The sequence below is a fragment of the Salmo salar genome, chromosome 05 (genome assembly GCF_965601325.2).
Source record: "Salmo salar chromosome 05, fSalSal1, whole genome shotgun sequence".
NCBI lineage: Eukaryota > Metazoa > Chordata > Actinopteri > Salmoniformes > Salmonidae > Salmo > Salmo salar.
Window position 1 is genome coordinate 52879554 of NC_138295.1, and position 13648 is coordinate 52893201.

At 44.4% G+C, this 13648-nt stretch overlaps 1 protein-coding gene across 1 annotated transcript in view; it reads left to right on the forward strand.

The window, feature by feature from the left end:
- The window catches only part of LOC106605073 (zinc finger protein 516), a 68540-nt gene that overhangs the window by 12852 nt on the left and 42040 nt on the right, over window positions 1–13648 (forward strand). The window contains exon 2 of the mRNA XM_014200347.3: window positions 4821–4916. The gene's annotated coding sequence lies outside the window, so the exon portion shown is untranslated. The remainder of the gene's footprint in view (window positions 1–4820; window positions 4917–13648) is intronic.

Below are 13648 nucleotides of genomic sequence, written 5' to 3' on the forward strand. Positions count from 1 at the left end.
CCATAGAAAAATGCTTATTGAAATTCTCAATTATCGTGGATTTATCGGTGGTGACAGTATTTCCTAGCCTCAGTGCAGTGGGCAGCTGGGAGGAGGTGCTGTTATTCTCCATGGACTTTACAGTGTTCCAGAACTTTTTGGAGTTTGTGCTACAGGATGCAAATTTCTGTTTGAAAAGGCTAGTCTTTGCTTTCCTAACTGCCTGTGTATATTCGTTCCTAACTTCCCAGAATAAGTTGCATAATGCTTGGGCTATTCGATGCTAATGCAGTATGCCACAGGATGTTTTTGTGCTGGTCACGGGCAGTCAGGTCTGGAGTGAACCAAGGGCTATATCTGTTCCTGGTTCTACATTTTTTGAATGGGGCATGCTTATTTAAGATGGTGAGGAAAGCACTTTTAAAGAATAACCAGGCATCCTCTACTCACGGAATGAGGTCAATATCCTCCCAGGTCGATTAGAAATGCCTGCTCACTGAAGTGTTTTAGGGAGCATTTGACAGTGATGAGGGGTGGTTGTTTGACCGCAGACCCATTACAGACGCAGGCAATGAGGCAGTGATCGCTGAGATCCTGGTTGAAGACAGCAGAGGTATATTTGGAGGGCAGGTTGGTTAGGATGATATCTATGAGGGTGCCCGTGTTTACGGATTTGGGGTTGTACCTGGTAGGTTCATTGATCATTTGTGTGAGATTGAGGGCATCAAGCTTAGATTGTAGGATGGCCGAGTTGTTAAGCATGTCCCAGTTTAGGTCACCTAACAGCACAAGCTCTGAAGATAGATGTGGGGCAATCAATTCACATATGGTGTCCAGGGCACAGCTGGGGGCAGAAGGTGGTCTATAGGAAGCGGCAATGGTGAAAGACTTGTTTCTGGAAAGGTGGATTTTTAAAAGTAGAAGGTCATTGTTTGGGCACAGACCTGGATAGTAAGACAGAACTCTGCAGGCTATCTCTGCTGTAGATTGCAACTCCGCCCCCTTTGGCAGTTCTATCTTGTCGGACAATGTTATAGTTAGGGATGGATATTTCAGGGTTTTTGGTGGTCTTCCTAAGCCAGGATTCAGACACGGCTAGGACATCCAGGTTGGCAGAGTGTGCTAAAGCAGTGAATAAAACAAACTTAGGGAGGAGGCTTCTAATGTTAACATGCATGAAACCAAGGCTTTTACGGTTACAGAAGTCAACAAATGAAAGCGCCTGGGGAATGGGAGTGGAGCTAGGCACTGTAGGGCCTGGATTAACCTCTACATCACCAGAGGAACAGAGGAGGAGTAGGATAAGGGTGCGGCTAAAGGCTATAAGAACTGGTCGTCTAGTACGTTCGGAACAGAGAGTAAAAGGAGCAGGTTTCTGGGCACAGTAGAATAGATTCAAGGCATAATGTACAGACAAAGGTATGATAGGATGTGAATACAGTGGAGGTTAACCTATGCATTGAGTGACGATGAGAGAGATATTGTCTCTAGAAACATCATTTTAAACAGGTGAGGTCACCGCATGTGTGGGAGGTGGATCTAAAGGGTTAGCTAAGACATATTGAGCAGGGCTAGAGGCTCTACAGTGAAATAAGGCAATAATCACTAACCAAAACAGCATTGGACAAGGCATATTGACATTAGGGAGAGGCATGCGTAGCCGAGTGATCATACTATACCTATTTTGCCAATTGGCCTGGACCCTTTTACTACACAGAGTCCTGCTGATCCATAACGACTGGTCTGCCGACGTAACCACACGAGGGGGCTACAACAGATTTATTCCGTTGCGACGTCCCCCTAAGGCCCTTCTGCTAGCTTGCTTTCCCCGGCCCGCTAGCTGTCTAAATCGCTACTCACTGGCCCAAGAAATTGGCCGATGGGCCTCTTCAGCTAACAGTCCGATATGCTCTAGACAGCTAGCGGGCCGCGGCTAGCAGGCTAACAGATGGGCATTCAGGGGATGTCATGACGGAGGAGTCTGTTGAAAAACCCCCTTGGGCAGATTACGTCGGTAGTCCAGTCATGATGGATTGTCGGGGCTCCGTATCGGCAGTAAAAGGGGTCAAAGCCAATTGGAAAAATAGGTATTGTAGCCCAAGGATGGACCTCTTCAGCTAGCCGGGGGATGGGCCTAGCGTAGGCTAGCTCCAGGCTAATTGGTGCTTGCTTCAGGACAGAGACGTTAGCCAGGAGTGGCCACTCGGATAGCAGCTAGCTAGCAGCGATGATCCAGGTGAAAAGGTTCAGAGCTTGCGATAGGAATCCAGAGATATGGAGAAAAATACGTCCGATATGCTCTGGTTGGAATCGCGCTGTGCAGACTGGCAAGAGTTTTCCGGGCTAAAGGTTAGCTGATGACCGCTAGCTGTGGCTAGCTGACTACTAGCTAGTAGCGAGTTAGCTGGCTCGGTTCTGTTTGGGGTTCCGGTTCTAAAGTAAAGAAAATAGCAGATCCATACCACATTGGGTTAGGCGGATTGCGGGAGAGTATGTTGAAGTTGAGGTTAAGAGAAATATAAAAAATATATATACACGGGACACGACAAGACGAAGACAAAGACGTCTGACTGCTACGTCATCTTGGAAAGCCAAATCCATTTAAGGATCAACTTTGTAGCAACATACCACGATCCACAGCTGACCCTGTTGGAGCTCCAAAAATGCAGAGCTTCACAAAAGAATGCCACTGGTGGAAAAGCCTGTTGCAATGTTTTATATTCATGAATTCACACAGTGGCTCATACAGTACATGACCGAACAGAGATTTTATTTGATTGGGAAAGGGGGATGCCTAGTCAGTTGCTCAACTGAATGCATTCAACCAAAATGTGTCTTCCGCGTTTAACCCAACCCCTCTGAATCAGAGATATGCGGGGGGCTGCCTTAATAAACATCCAAGTCATCGGCACCCAGGGAGCAGTTGTTGTTTGGGGTCAATTGCCTTGCTCAAGGGCGGAATGGCCAATATTTCCACCTTGCTGGCTCAGAGATTCCAACCAGCGACCGTTCAGTTACTGGCCCAATGCTTTTAACCACCAGGCTACCTGCCTTTTACCATCATGCATTTTTTGACTCCAAATGAATGATGAATAAAATAAATAAATTGAAACATTCGTTTTTCTGTACAACTTTACTTTCCATCTCTTGGCTTATCACACTTAAACTTTACACACTGTACCATGAAATGTCTTTCAAAGACGTTTTGTCATAGTTCCCCCTCCCTTTCTCTATCTGTAGGAGTCAAATTAGTGATTTCATTTTTTTGTTGACCCGAACGTGTTTTATCGGCCTATGTGAAACAATGAGGACAAGGGAGGCCTTTGTGGTGGCTGCAATGCATTTTTAACTCATGTGAATGGTGCCTCACATTCCACAGCAGCAGGCCCTAGCTGAATGGCACCAGTAACTCCCTCTGCTGTTTTCATTACTGATTACTCTGTTGGGCTTTTTGCAACACACACACACACACACACACCCACACACCCCACACACCACACACACACACACACACACACACACACACACACACACACACACACACACCCACACACCACACACCACACACCCACACACACACACACACACACACACACACACACACACACACACACACACACACACACACACACACAGGAACCATACACGTCTTAATATATCTTATATCATGTCATTATGGAAAATCCATAGAACCCTATTCGGAGATACTGGTTATGCATCTTAATTTCCTGTGTATCCAGTCTCTTTGTCCGGATAAAAGACACACAGTTGTGTGTCTTTTGTTTCCTCAATTTGTGTCTAGCATGGCGACACCTTTATGGGCTAGTCTGATGTGGTTAACACACCACACCTCTACTACAGTCTAGGATATATAAGATACCTAATGTTGTTGCATAACCTGTATCCAGAGTAGAAAATACTTCCTATAGTCTTTTATCCATACACACAGTGTTGACTCATTTCTTTGTGGCTTACTTGGCTTGGGTAAAACAGCTAAAACAGCTATTTGTTTTTATGAAATGAATTTACTATAATGGAATCTCTACCTGATGGCTATCTACAGACAATCCCATAATTAGTTTATCGTCAGACTGACAGGAAGTGGTACCGGGCTGTGTTAGTTTGTGGCCATGGCATTGATTTCAGCTGCACAGTGGGACTCCTCCTGTGAAAGGGCAGTCTCTCTCTGCCAGCTCGGAAAGACTGTGGCTCCTGGATTAAATTATAAATGAGCCCCTCCATAGGAAACTCATTGCTTATGTCCTCAGTATAATCAAAAGGAATGTATTTGGCAAAAGACTGACTGCAGTCCCTTTAAGGCACTGCTGTATCTCCTCTCATCATCACTCCACACAAAAACACACACAGGCCACACACACACACACACACACACACACACCACGTGTGTTTTCTCCACATTCTGAGCAAGGGGTAACAGCTGGGTGTGTAATCCCCATATTTGGGTCACACCTGTAACCCCATGGCTGGATCAATAAAATGCCATGCTACGTAAGCATGGACTTGATAGTAAGCTATCTAGCAAGATATCTGGCCAAATTAGACCCGAAGAAAATGATTTAGACATCGGGGGATTAGGGGTTAGAGGAGAGGGGTTGGAATGAGGTTGGGGGGAGGCTGTGGCCGAGGGATTTAACATGGCACATTTGAGACTGCATGGTTAGGTAGTGAAGAGGCTGTGCTGTTGTGATGGGGGCACATTTAATATGGTGTATTGGTAACACTTGATAACACACATTCATGAATAAGCATTACAAATAAAAATGTCATTATTTGTGAACATTAGAAGCATTATTAAAAAAAGTGTTACTGTTGTTTTTCAGGGACTGTTGTAGTGAGACTGATTTTGGAATGCTGAATCTGAGATTGAATGAGGAGTTTCAATGGAAGATTTGATTGGGGGATTTCGAGACTGCCTGGTGAGTGTTCGATTATTATTTTTTTACACATATAAATGCTTCCTTTCCCATTAACACATCATGCCTATTATTGGCCATTCATCTCACACGAGAGAGCGAGAGAGAATGATTGGACAACACCATGTTGATGATGCATCTGTCCCACTCCTGGTGAGTCAATATCTTACCCCCACAGCAGATCACAAATACATTCTCAAAACACTACTTTGATTAATACTTACAGTAATTATTTGAATCCCCGTCGGTTGTGGTATGCTATAACAAAATAACATATATCTGATAGATTTTTGCCTGCTGAACCAATGGTGGCATTGTTGCTCTGATTGCTAAGGGATTAAAGAAGAGAAATAAGATTAGGGAGAAGTAGCCCTGAGCCACGTGGATGCAATCAGGGATTGGAAAGAGACTCGTGTGTGTGTGTGTGTGTGTGTGTGTGTGTGTGTGTGTGTGTGTGTGTGTGTGTGTGTGTGTGTGTGTGTGTGTGTGTGTGTGTGTGTGTGTGTGTGTGTGTGTGTGTGTGTGTGTGTGTGTGTGTGTGTGTGTGTGTGTGTGTGTGTGTGTGCGCTCGCGCGCTCTGGGGCGAGCTCATTGTCCAGCCCAGATGTCACTAGCGACTAGCTCACTGGTATTATTGATCCCCTTTTTATAGACCCACTGCTCAATAGAATAATGACATTATAAGCAGACAGTGTGTTGAATAAGACCAACATGATACAGTAAAAATGACTGGTAAAACGCTCGCTAATAGAATCATATTTTGCCTTTTGATCAGTTACCTTCTTCTGTTGCCTTTTTATTCAAATGACAAAGGTCATCAAATTAAATTGATTCAATTAGGCCTTTCGCTTTTGAACGTGACTTTTCCATAAACAAAGGAAACCTTTTGGTGAAATGTACCAGTCGATCAAATGATAATCATTAAATCAATAATAAGTGGGACTTGAAGCTATTCTGTTGCGCTTTCCATCCTTGTCCACGACGGCTCCATTCAGATAAACAACAGCCTACCTGATGGTTGCTCATTGAAGCCTACTCCTTCTCATTTAACTAACTTAATTCTGTCATTTTAACTCCGTTTTGCATTGATTAGAGATCTCTCACGTTGGTTGTTACACATGGAGCCACTGACAGTGCCACTTTGATTTGCCAATGATAGCAACAAACGCGTGAAACCTGTGGTAGGTTTCGCAAGTATTGAAACACTAACATCCGTTCGGATATTCGAATAACCGTGCCCATCCCTACCTAACACTACTGGTGCCCTAACACTATTCCCCTCAACACTGTGCCTTCCACTGGCCATGCCTCTGTGTCTGTCTCTGCTGTGTGACTGAGGCTGTGGCCTTCCTCACGACCTTGTTCATATTTGATGAGCCACCGCGAGTCGCTAAGCCCCAGCGAGCTCTAAACACCCACCGTAAGGCCTGAAGAGAGGTGAGGTGGAGGGTGGGAGGAGTGCAGGGGTAAAGGGGTAGAGAGGTGGAGGGATAGGGGTGAAGGGGTGGAGAGATGACGACACTTACAAACTTAATCCAAACTCTGTGTTCTAAAGAGCAACAAAGTGGGGTGGGGGTTGTGGCAACGATTCTCAAAGGAGACTCCTCTGTCCATGGCTTTGGCCTATATCTCATTCAAATCTCGAGAGGTGACCACATTTTTAATGACAACGCTGGTTTAAAAATACATACTACTGTTTTTCTGCCACGAAAGTGGTGCTTCGAATTCCTTTGAATCCCAGGCGGATACAGAGCTCTTATACTTGTAAACAAACACGTCATTTAGCTGAGATTTATGTACAGTGGGACAACTAGCTGGCATGTTATTTTTACTGGTCCATGAAATGAACAACAGGAGATGTGGTCCTGCTGTGAGTGAGGCTGCTTCATGGTGGTTAGTGAATGTTCTTATTAGATGAGATTAGCACAACATCGTAGGCTGGACAGGCTCACACAAAGACCACACCCAACAGTCACAGTCATACATACAAATAGCACAGCAGACTCATTGAAGCACATTTTAAGTGGCTATACAGAACTTTTGCCTCTGGGTTGCTCTTGAGCCAAAAGGGGTCCCATAAATTAGACTGAAATATTGTCAAGAAAATACCTAATTGGAAAGAAAGGGGCATATATTTCCACACCCGTGAGCCAAAACATATATTGTTTACCCAAAACAAAGGATCTGCTTGTCATCCCTAATATTTGTGGATGACAAATGTATTTCATTTATTTTATTTTAATTTTATTTAACTAGGCAAGTCAGTTAAGAACAAATTCTTATTTACAATGACGGCCTACCAAAAAGCAAAAGGCCTCCTGCGGGGACGGGGGCCTGGGATTAAAAATAAAAAATAAATACAATATAAATATAGGACAAAACACACATCACCACAAGAGAGACAACACTACATAAAGAGATACCTATGACAACAACATAGCAAGGCAGCAACACATGGCAATACAGCATGGTAGCAACACAACACAACAACAACATGGTAGCAACACAACATGGTAGAAGCACAAAACATGGTACAAACATTATTGGGCACAGACAACAGCACAAAGAGCAAGAAGGTAGAGACAACAATACATCACACAAAGCAGCCACAAATGTCAGTAAGAGTGTCTATGATTGAGTCTTTGAATTAAGAGATTGAGATAAAACTGACCAGTTTGTGTGTTTTGTTGCAGCTCGTTCCAGTCGCTAGCTGCAGCGAACTGAAAAGAGGAGCGACCCAGGGATGTGTGTGCTTTGGGGACCTTTAACAGAATGTGACTGGCAGAACGGGTGTTGTATGTGGAGGATGAGGGCTGCAGTACATCTCAGATAGGGGGGAGTGAGACCTAAGAAGGTTTTATAAATAAGCATCAACCAGTGGGTCTTGCGATGGGTATACAGAGATTACCAGTTTACAGAGGAGTATAGAGTGCAGTGATGTGTCCTATAGGGAGCATTGGTGGCAAATCTGATGGCCGATTGGTAAAGAACATCTAGCCGCTCGAGAGCACCCTTACCTGCCGGTCTATAAATGATGTCTCCGTAATCTAGCATGGGTAGGATGGTCATCTGAATCAGTGTTAGTTTGGCAGCTGTGGTGAAAGAGGAGCGATTACGATAGAGGAAACCACGTCTAGATGTAACTTTAGCCTGCAGCTTTGATATGTGCTGAGAGAAGGACAGTGCACCGTCTAGCCATACTCCCAAGTACTTGTATGAGGTGACTACCTGTAATAACACCTGTGGTAAGAGTGGCATTCTTCTTACCAAACCACATGACCTTTGATTTGGAGGTGTTCAGAACAAGGTTAAGGGCAGAGAAAGCTTGTTGGACACAAAAAAGCTTTGTTGTAGAGCATTTAACACAAAATCCGGGGAGGGGCCAGCTGAGTATAAGACTGTATCATCTGCATCTAAATGGATGAGAGAGCTTCCTACTGCCTGATCTATGTTGTTGATGTGCATTGAGAAGAGGATAGGATCGAGCCTTGGGGTACTCCCTTGGTGACAGACAGTGGCTGAGAGCAGATTTTCTGACTTTATACACTGCACTCTTTGAGAGAGGTAATTAGCAAACCAGGTCAAAGACCCCTCAGAGACACCAATACTCCTTAGCCGGCCCACAAGAATGGAATTGTCTACCATATCAAAAGCTTTGGCCAAGTCAATAAAAATAGCAGCACAACAACATTGCTTAGAATCAAGGGCAATGGTGACATCATTGAGGACCTTTAAGGTTGCAGTGACACATCCATAACTTGAGCCGAAACCAGATTGCATACCAGAGAGAATATTACAGACATCAAGAAAGCCAGTCAGTTGATTATTGCTAAGTTTTTCCAACACTTTTGATAAACAGGGCAAAATAGAAATAGGCCTATAACAGGATCAGCTTGATCTCCCCCTTTAAATAAAGGATGGACCGTGGCTGCCTTCCAAGCAATGGGAACCTCCCCAGAAAGGAGAGACAGGTTAAAACAGTTGGAGATAGGCTTGGCGATGATAGGGGGCAGCAACCTTAAAGAAGAAAGGGTCTAAACCATCTGACCCAGATGTTTTTTGGGGGTCAAGTTTAAGGAGCTCCTTTAGCACCTCGGACTCAGTGGACTGCCTGCAGGGAGAAACTTTGTAGAATAACTCGAAAACAAAACAGAACAGAAGTTATGTTTCTGCTTTCCACTTAACTTGAATTCTATGACGATGATCTAGTTTCTAGATAAGGACACTGAGTAAATGTGGGCTTTGAGAGTGGAACAGGATGGATGTAGGCCTAGTTATTGTGCTCTTTGAAGCCTGGTGATGTTAGATGTCTGAATGACTTAGGGAAACAAGCTGGAAATGTCTCTGGGCTAGAGCTAATCATTCACCACAGAGGAACTGATCGTTAGCCACTGATGCAAACCTAACCTTGCCATGATGGAGGGGGATATTTCTGTTCCTATTTGTATGGGTGCGTATTGGGTTGTGTGTATGTAAATGCGCGTGTGTGTGTGTGTGCATTCGTGCTTGCATGTGGGTGCGTGTGTGGGCGTGTGAGGGAGGAGGGAGGGGCCCCCCCAGTAGCCAGGCCCAGCTGTTGTTAAACACACTACTTCACTAGAAATGTGTTTCTGTGTGTGAGTGTGTGCCACGTACATGTGTGTCCCAGTAGTACAGAACAGTAGTTCTGCTTTTACTTGTCCTGTAATAAAGTGCTTTCATGCACATTATAGTATCCCCCCCCCCCCACAAAAAAGACTGAAATGTTTATTGTGGTTGTGTTCTCTCTTAGTTAGCATCTATCTCACAAAGCTACTCATGTGGAAAGCCAGACGGAGGGAGAGATAGTCTAGGATGGTTATTTGATTTCTCTGTTTCTGTCAGTAGCTGTGTCTGCATTCTCAGAATGAGGGAGAGAGATTGAGACAGAGAAAGGGAGAAGGAGGGAGTGGGAGTGAGAGAGGGAGAGAGAGAATCCATATTTATGTTAACTTAGGTTGTACTTTGAACTTTTTCTACATCGTTACAACACTGTATATAGACATAATATGACATTTGAACATATGTTTCCCATGCCAATAAAGCCCCTTAAATTGAAATTCAGAGAGAGAGAGAGAGAGAGAGCGCGAGCTGTGGAAAAGGGAGACAGCGGCAGACTGGCTTTGAGGTCACTGAGGATGGGGGTGAGGATGATGACTGCCAGGGGCTAATGAACTTGCCCCATAGCCACGTGTGGAGCTGAATGTAAAGCTGGACAGAGGTAGCTACCACATTATCCACTGACTATCCTGGCCTCTCTCCGCTACATCAGCCAAGGCAATGAAACATCACTGCTTCCTGAGTGGCATTTCTTTCTTCCACCCACCCCCCATCCTCTCTCTTTGCCTCCCCCCATCCTCTCTCTTTGCTGAAAGGCTCCACTATTTTTAATTTAATTTAAATACATTAAAAAAAATTTAACTAGGCAAGTCAGTTAAGAACAAATTCTTATTTACAATGATGGCCTACCGGGGAACAGTGGGTTAACTGCCTTGTTCAGGGGCAGAACAACAGATTGATACCTCGTCAGCTCGGGGATTCAATCCAGCAACCTTAGTTACTGGCCCAACGCTCTAACCACTAGGCTACCTGCCGCCCCTGCTGCTACCTACCGCACTAGGCTTAATCTGAGTCTGGGAACCCGACTCTCTATGTTTTCCACCTTCCTCTAGTCCAGATTCTGTCTTCTACCTTCTGTCTTCCATGGGCTACTGCTGCCAACGACCAGTGTTTTCCACTGGGGTCGCACGTTTCCCAGCTGCCTCTGTACCTCTCGCTCTGTGGCTTGGTGGTGTAGTAGCGGTTCAGAGAGGGGAAACCAAAGTCAGAGAGCTCTTAGCAATGACCCCCGACCCCCCACTCGCCCCTCCTCATTGGTCCATTGGTATTTTTTAAAGACCTAGATCTCCTTACACTCCCCCGTACCCTCCCCTACCCCGCTGACCTCGGTGTCCCGTTCCCACATTATATCCAGATGTGTGTGTGTGTGTGTGTGTGTGTGTGTGTCCTGTATATGTATGTGTGTGTGTGAGGGAGGGGCCCCCCAGTAGCCAGGCCCAGACTCAGATTATCTGAAGCTGCTGTTGAACACACTCATTCACTAGACTCTGTTTACCCTACTACTGAGAGAAAGGAAGTCAGAATTCATCATGATGAACTGACTACCATGCCCTCTTACAACTCTTTCAATTTACATGTATTTCCACATAAATGTGTATCCTGTACATACGACTACTATTTTTCTTTAAAAAGCATGCTTCCTTCCTCCCTTCATTGAAGCAATCACTTATCTGGCATGACAATAGGTGAATGGAACTCTTGCTGTCACAATTAATGTCAGAACACTGATAACTTCAAGGATGGTAGAAAGGGTATCTTTTTTTAAGTTTTCAAACAAGGCCCTGGAGATATCTAAACTAGCTTCTCTTAGCTCTACTGGGTTATAACACTTTAGGAATCACAATAAACTCTTTGTCGTGATCTTGTTTTGTTTCCGTGATTCACTGTAACTTAACTAATTTCAAATAACATTTTATTTGTCACATGCCTTGTAAACAGCAAGTGTAGACTAACAGTGAAATGCTTACTTACAACCATTCCCAACAATGCAAAAAAGAATAAAAACAATAAAAGAATATAATGTTTAAAAAATATATTTTATAAACGAGGTATAAATAGAAGTATAATAACACAAGGAATAAATACAATAAGTAACGATAACTTGGCTCCTTTGTCTTACTGATGTTGAAAGAGAGGTTGTTGTCCTGGCACAACACTGCCGGGTATCTGACGTCCGCCCTGTAGAGTGTCTCCTCATAGTTGGTGATCAGGCCTACCACCGTTGTGTCTTCTGCGATCTTAATTATAAGAATAGTTTGCAAGCCCTGTCACATCCGACGAGTGTTGGAGTCGGTGTAGTATGACTCAATCTTTGTCCTGTATTGACACTTTGCCTTTTTGATGGTTTGTTGGAGGGCGTAGCGGGATTTCTTCTAAGTGTCCGGATTAGTGTCGCCCTCATTGAAAGCGGCAGCTCTAGCCTTTAGCTCAGTGCGGATGTTGCCTGTAATCCATGGCTTCTGGTTGGGATATGTTCTATATCTACGGTCACTGTGGGGACAACGTCGTCGATGCAGTTATTAATGAAGTCGGTGACTGATGTGGTAAACTCCTTAATGCTATCGGATGAATCCCAGAACATGTTCCAGTCTGTGCTAGCGAAACAGTCCTGTAGTTTAGCATCCGCTTCATCAGACCACTTCCGTATTGAGCGGGTCACTGGTACTTCCTTACACGCTTTTGCTTGTAAGCAGGAATCAGGAGGATAGAGTTATGATCATATTTGCTAAAAGGGAGGGCGAGGGAGAGCTTGTGTGTGTCTTTGTGTGTACAGTAAAGGTGATCTAGAGTTTATTCGCCTGTAGTTGCACAGGTCACGTGCTGGTGAAAATGAGGTAAAACAGATTTAAGTTTTCCTGCATTAAAGTCACCGGCCACTAGGAGCAGCGCCTCTGGGTGAGGATTTTCTTGTTTGCTTATGGCCCTATACAGCTCGTTGAGTGCGGTCTTAGTGCCAGCATTGGTTTGTGGTGGTAAATAGACAGGTGCGCAAAATATTTCCATGAGAATTGTGGAAATTCAGTTGTTTGGTCTCTAGCATTGCTTCAAGTTTGACCTGTGTCACCATAGGAAAACATTGCCATAAAAAAAACGACACTTGTTTTTGCTGAGCCCACATATGAATGGTAATCGAATAGACCTCGGAGATTCAGAACTCATTGTCAGAATATTATTGATTAGAGGTGACACACACACAGAGACTCTCTCGAATACCATTATCTTGCTCGGAATGATTGTTGTCATGGTATTCCCATAACAAAGTCAACGAGACAGAGGCTCTTTTGATCTTGAGGCTCCTGGCCGTGATAATCTAATCTCTGGCCACAGAACTCTATTTAAAGAGCAAACTAATCTCATTAGATTATACCTGGCCGACTACCACAAAATCACCCAATTCGTGCCCCATGGCCATGGGTGGAAAATTCTGTTCACCGCTGTAACCAATGGAATATACAGGAGGGCCGTATTCATTTGAGCATGACACATACAATGTTTTAAAACATTTAGTAACAGAAAACAAAAATGTCTGTTCCTTATTGGGCAAGTCGAGGTAGTCCCTCCCTGGTTCAGTCTGTTTTCTCCTGTTTGGTGCCTAATGAACACGACCCTTGCTATTAAGGCAGAAAGGGAGTCAGTTTACAGGGGTTGCAGGCAGGTGTCATTGGCCCAGATAATGCTAGCGGACAATTGTGAAGTGAACACTTGTGTTGTCTGCAGCCTGTTCCGTTGTGCTGCTATGTTACAGTGGTCCTTTGTCTCTGTGGATCGTTACAGTCAGTGTATCATCACTACCTTATACTGTATGTCTTCAACTGTCTTCAGCTGTGCCAATATGTTATTCTCTCCTCTCCTCGGTGCTCGTCTATTCTAGTCTAAATCACTCATTCTGTGCAGTGCAGACATCACTGACATGAGTCCTATGTAGGCTAGTGTATTTCTCTGTGCAGGGCGCTGTAGCACTGAGCTGCTGTGTGTGTTTGTGTTCCACTGTGCTGTTCCATGCTGCTGATTTACACAGAATACACACCCATACCTATGTCTGCTATTATATGCTGCTCTCTACAGTCATGACGCCCTTCTCTGTGCTTATAGACACG